We start from the raw sequence: 6000 nt of genomic DNA, 5'->3' as shown, positions 1-6000 counted from the left end.
TAACATCTATTAAATCCTGCCTGATGCTGCATTGTTGTTTCATACAAAGATGATGCTATTCCTGCTCAACGTCCCCAAGTTCTCCCTCAGAAGACAGCTATTGTTCTCTCAGCTCTTCAGAGTTCATAGTACCCTTTAAAAATAAATTACTGTAGATGTTGGAAATTTGAAATTAAAGACAGAAAACGCTAAATAAACTCGACAGTTCTGACAGCATCTGTGAAGAGAGAAACAGTTAAAGTTTTGAGTCCTACGACCCCTCTTTTGAACTCATCCCCTTCAAAGAAGAGACGTTAAGAGTGTAGGACTGCTCTTTCAATACTCCAGTACCAGGAACCAAATGGCCTTATTTTAAGGAATGAGTCTCTATGACACTTTGATTTCTATTAACATGTTTAGTTTACCACAAATAGCGAAGTGTGGAGATGTCCACTACCGGCGTTGTAGTATTATTAGCCAAAGTGTTCAAAGTGAATTTTACTCCACCATGATCTGATCTAACCTTGACTCAGTGACTGTCAAATTATTGGACATAAGGAAATCTGATGCACACCTCATAATAATGACTAAATATTCTAAGAATAAGCACACTAACTTAATTTCACATTAATAATGGGCTATTAGAGATTAGCATCTGTCTGTTTCCTTCCTTAGCCCCACTGCTGCAACGTAAACACAGAAAACTGCTTACTTCAACCTCTACCTCTAGCTACAATGAATCAGCAAACTACTGTTAATGTGTAACCTTAAATATTGCTGTGTACTGCCAAAAATAAATATCAGTTGAAAGTGTGAAGGAAAATTGTAATTGTGGTGATATTTTACTGAATAATTAATAACTAAGCTCTGTTTTCTGCTAATTGCCATTCACAATTATATTTTAATGAGAAATAAACTTCCAGACGAAACATGGTCCATTGCTCCTGAGTTGGAAATTGGAATGTTCACACCTACTTGGAGAGGACTCCCTTAGTCTAGTGGGGGTATTTGCAAAGCTTTAATAGAATTTTCCAGTCACTTCAGAATCTGTGTTTCTCACAACCAAAATATGACACATTTCTCTCTGCAACCAAACTATTTTGAAATTTATCTTTGTCACTTGAGCACGATATTGTTGGCTTCACCATAAATTAAGTTGATAGTCACGCCTGTGCAGAATAGATAAATATGCAGTAACTATGATATTTTCTTTCTGAGTTCATTCAAGTAGCTTGGTCTCACGCATAGTAACATTGTCCTTGTGTGCTAATATTTTAGCTAGTATCCAAACTGATTCTGACAGTGGTGTTAATTTTAAGCTGATAAGCCTGGTGGGGCACTGACATGATCAGATCAGCTGTCTGTTGTATATCCACCCTGATATTCCTTTCTGTTGAACTCAAAGATGAGTTAAATTGGAGGATGTGCAAAATGGACAATTGATCATCTGCCTACCTTAAGGTTTTTACGTTAAAATTACTAGCTTCAGTCAAAATTACCTTAAAACAGACAAAATCCAAATTCAGACTGGCTAATATCAGAGTTGCAGATTTATCATTTATCTGTTCTCTCAAACATTTAAGAGATGTTAACTTACTGCCTGTATTTGCTGTAATAAAAGCCCTATCGGTTCCACAAGATATGGATATTATCTAAATTCAGGTATAGATTAACTATATTGTACTGCCTAACTTTTCAACTATCTTTTCTACATCAAACAGAACAGCTAAATGCATTCACCAACAATTTAGTGAGGGGAATTGGAGAAGATTACATTTCAGCAAAGCCAACAATCAGAAGTCATAGGATTCTGAGAAGGTTACATTTTATTGAGAATTGAATGGTGATATGTATGTCAATGTGAAGTTAGCATTGGTTTGAAAACTATTCTCTGTAGTGTTCGTTAGCAGTTGACGCATTAGTATCATCTAAGGATATGCTAACAATGTTCGATGACACTGATTACAGCCTGATTTGCATCAGGATAAAACATTACTGGTACATGATACAGTGGTGCTGGATCCACAGGACTCTTCAACGGCAATTACAAAAGTAAATTAAGTCACACATGTCAACTAGAACAGCAACACAATTTCTAATACAACTGGAGAAGTATTGCATTTGTTACTCTAGCTGAGAGTTGGTTAGTTCGGTTGGCTGGACAGCTGGTTCATGATATAAAGTGACACTAACAGCATGGATTCAACTCCTATACTAGCTGAAGTTGCTGGAACTAAAGGTTACCATACCTTCTCAACTTTGCCCCCCAGCTAAGTTTTGGTGACCCTCAGGTTAAATTGCCACCAGGTGTCTCCTTCTAGTGAATGAGTTGCCTTTTGGGTCCTCAGGACTATGATGACTTCGCCTTTCAATAGTTGCTAAATCAAAATAAATGACATATGTATAGATCTGTATTAAGTGATATAGATTAAAGTTTTATTTGAATGAGAAATATATACTGGCAAGTTGACATATTGCATGGCAAGAGGGATGGCGATGAGAGCCTAGGGCAAATAATACCCAGTGTGTGAAGTGTTGAATGTACTGAACAATCTACTGAACTTTGAAAATGGGATCAAGTCAAAGTGGTAAGATTTACGAATGACAGTTTGACTTTTCTTGGGATCCATAATACAATATAGGTGCTTGGTATATTCAAGCATATAACAATAGTACATTCCATTGCTGCTAGTAATGTTTGTGAAGGTGTATTTTCAACTAAATATTGGTTTGTTACAATTTTCAGCCAGATGTAGGAGAGTGAATGGGAGGAGTTATGAGTTGGCACCCAGTTCTATTTAAGCAGCCAGCAAGTAGATTTCATACTGCCTCTTCATTTGAAGGAGTATAATATTCAATCAAATGTGATCTACATGGTTAGCTGACTGAATGCTCAACAAGGAACTCAACAGCTTGAGTGGAAAGATCCATGTTCCAACTAACCTACCAACACTCAGTAGCAGTGCCATTATGTGCCATTTACAAGATGCACAAGATGCACAGCAGAAATTCAACAACTTCCAACTTCCTACCTTCTGGAAGGACAAAGGCAGCTGTTAAGTGGGAACACCACCACCAAGCCATTCACCATTCTGACTTGGAAATATATTGCCCTTCCTTCACTGTCAATGGGTCAAAATCCTGGAACCCCCTCTCGAATAGAATTGTGGATCAACCTACACCAAATGAACGGCAATGGTTCAAAAAGGCAGCTAGACACAACCTTCTCCTGGGTAACTAGGGTGGGCAATAAATGTTGGTGCAGCCAGAAACACCCACTTTCCAGGAATGAATATAACAAAATCCTTAAAGGCAACCTGTTCTTAAAACAGACTATGCTGATTGCAAGGATGTTTCTACTAATTGTCTTCGCAGGAATTAGTTTGAAGGGAAATCACACCATTATAGCAATGGAAGAGAAGTAGGATTAAGTCTAGAAGGTCTACAGGACCACAAGAGGCAAGAGGCCAAGCTACTATAGCAGGCTAAAAGGTCATTCTGTATTACCCTCAGGTGGGATTATGACCAGGCAGACACAGAGTGAGTTCATGAATTGTGACTACAAGAAGGTAATGGCAGTGCGTCAGGAAGTTTAATGACCCCACACCAGACAAGACCAGTAAATGCATCACCACACGGCATCGCCTACTTACTGCAGCATTAAACTCTTATACTGCTCAATCTATCACTGTCTACATCGTCTATTCATAAAATAGACCTCAATAAATCATGTCAAAGCCCAAATGTTTAGGTGAAAATTCATCCTGCTCAACTTCCCACTTTTCTTTTGATACGATTAACATTTTTCTTGAATGTGAACAATATTCAGACAAGCGTCATGAACTATCATAATATTTTCACCATAGAAGAATAGAATTGAACAAAAAAAATCTTCAAATCCATCACCACCAAGAGGTCTCACCATCAATAATCAAAACCAGGAAGAGTGAGAAATTTAAGGTGAACATTCAGATAATTTCTCCAAAGTGAGGTGCCAGATGAGATGCCCACCACCATTGCCATCATAATCCCACCAGACCATGTGCCTGTCAATCACACCCAGTGCAAATTTTACCAGCATCACTTACTGTCATGGCGATGCCCTAGCTCACCTGAAGCCATTGCGTTACAAAGGCAGGCAGTCAGTGTGAGCCCTAACACCAGGTCACAGGTCACAACTACTGAAGGCACAGCAACCTAAAAGTCCAGGAGGAGTAGCCATGGGAGATAGCATTGGCAGGAGCAGAGGAGCAGTGGAATCATGGGTTGGGGCTGATAGAAGAAAGAGGGACCTGGCAGTCTGAGGCAGGAGGTGGTTTATAGTATGTATATTCCACCTCCATCTGTGCCCTCAGACGTCATGCGATTGGAGCAGGTTAATGGCCCCCTACCCTCAATGCAGCACTCAGACCATTCTGTTTAATAATTGTTAAAATTTCTAGGGTTCTCACCGGCTGGAAAAGAGGTGACCATGGTAGTGGTGGTGGATGTGAAGAGACACGTAGTTGAGGCAGGAAATTTAATTCCTGTGGCAGTGGCAAAGCAGTGGGCACCCTTCGATGCCAATCTGCCTGATTATCTTCCCCTCTTGCACCATCCCCACTGCTTTTTATGAGGGGAAGATTCCACACACAGGTGTGCAAATACAGTTAGTACATAGTTTGGGAGAAGATTTGTAGCTCGGGTGCTCGTTGTTGTGGTTCTGTTTGCCGTGCTGGGAATTTGTGTTGCAGACGTTTCGTCCCCTGTCTAGGTGACATTCTCTGTGCTTGGGAGCCTCCTGTGAAGCGCTTCTGTGATGTTTCCTCTGGCATTTATAGTGATTTGTATCTGCAGCTCCCAGATCGGGAGTTCCCAGCTCCGTGAACAGAACCACAACAGTTAGTACATTTATGACTTGCCTGATTTCACCTGACAATGTTGCTTTATTGCTGTACCCCTGCGTGCTTCCATATAGAAAAGCTCAAAAACTTAAAAATTTTAAAAAAAGTCTGTGAAAGCAAAATGGCATTTCCAACAAAAATCTGACCTCATTATTGCATGCAAATTAATGCCCACGAATTGCTGACAGTGAACATATTCCATTCCAGCTTGCAAGGTTATTAGTAAGTTTTACTTCGGATCATATTTCCCGCATTTTACAAGAAGAAACTAGAGTAAAATGTTCTTATCAGTCAACTGGGGCCAGGGGCTCACAAAGAACATTTTAAATAGTTTGACATTGCTGAACTCCAGCTTTTGTCTTGTAATTACACATATCACACCTCATAAAGCTGAATAACCCAATGCTGTTTCAGTCAGAGACGGGAATTCATACCGCTAGTGACTATCTGGATTCAGGCTCAAGAATTGTAGTACATTGCTATGCTTTTTTCTTCACTGTACCAAGACACTTATTCTTTAAACTTTAAGAATACTTTCCAATTTGCAATGAAGAAGATCAAGGGCTTTTGCCTGAAACATTGATTTTCCTGCTCCTCGCATAGTGCCTGACCTGATGTGCTTTTCCAGTGCCACACTCTCAACTCTAATCTCCAGCATCTGCAGTCCTCACTTTCGCCCAGATCTAAATGTAGTCATGCATAATCGGTGAAGTCTTTCACCATTGCATGTTTTGTCCCAGAAAAACAAAGCTGCTGGAAACAGCAGGGAGTATGGGCTATTGAAGAGCAGAGGTGTTCCTCTGCAGATGTTTCAGATTCAAGGCACAATTAGGGGGGGAGTTCGGATTGTAAGAAAAATGGAGTTCACAGGTCACACTCTGAGTTGTGGTACACAGTGTTGATTCCTAGAGGCTGTGAAGTGCCCAAGCAGAACATGAGGTGTTGTTTCTCCAGTCTATGTTGAGTTACGTTGGAAAATCATAGCAGGCCCAATGTTAATGTGAAAACAAGGTGGTTCATTGAAATGGCAAGCAACTAGAAACCTGGGGTCATTCCTTACAGAACTGAGGTGTTCTGAAAATGGTCACCCAGTCAGGATGATTATTTGGATAAAATAGTACTCAGGGGTATGGGAAAA

Source organism: Chiloscyllium plagiosum, unplaced genomic scaffold, assembly GCF_037043375.1.
Source record: "Chiloscyllium plagiosum isolate Xiang-an unplaced genomic scaffold, Cpla_swu_hap1 HiC_scaffold_2, whole genome shotgun sequence".
In the NCBI taxonomy this organism is placed as follows: domain Eukaryota; kingdom Metazoa; phylum Chordata; class Chondrichthyes; order Orectolobiformes; family Hemiscylliidae; genus Chiloscyllium; species Chiloscyllium plagiosum.
This window is presented reverse-complemented; position numbering follows the sequence as displayed.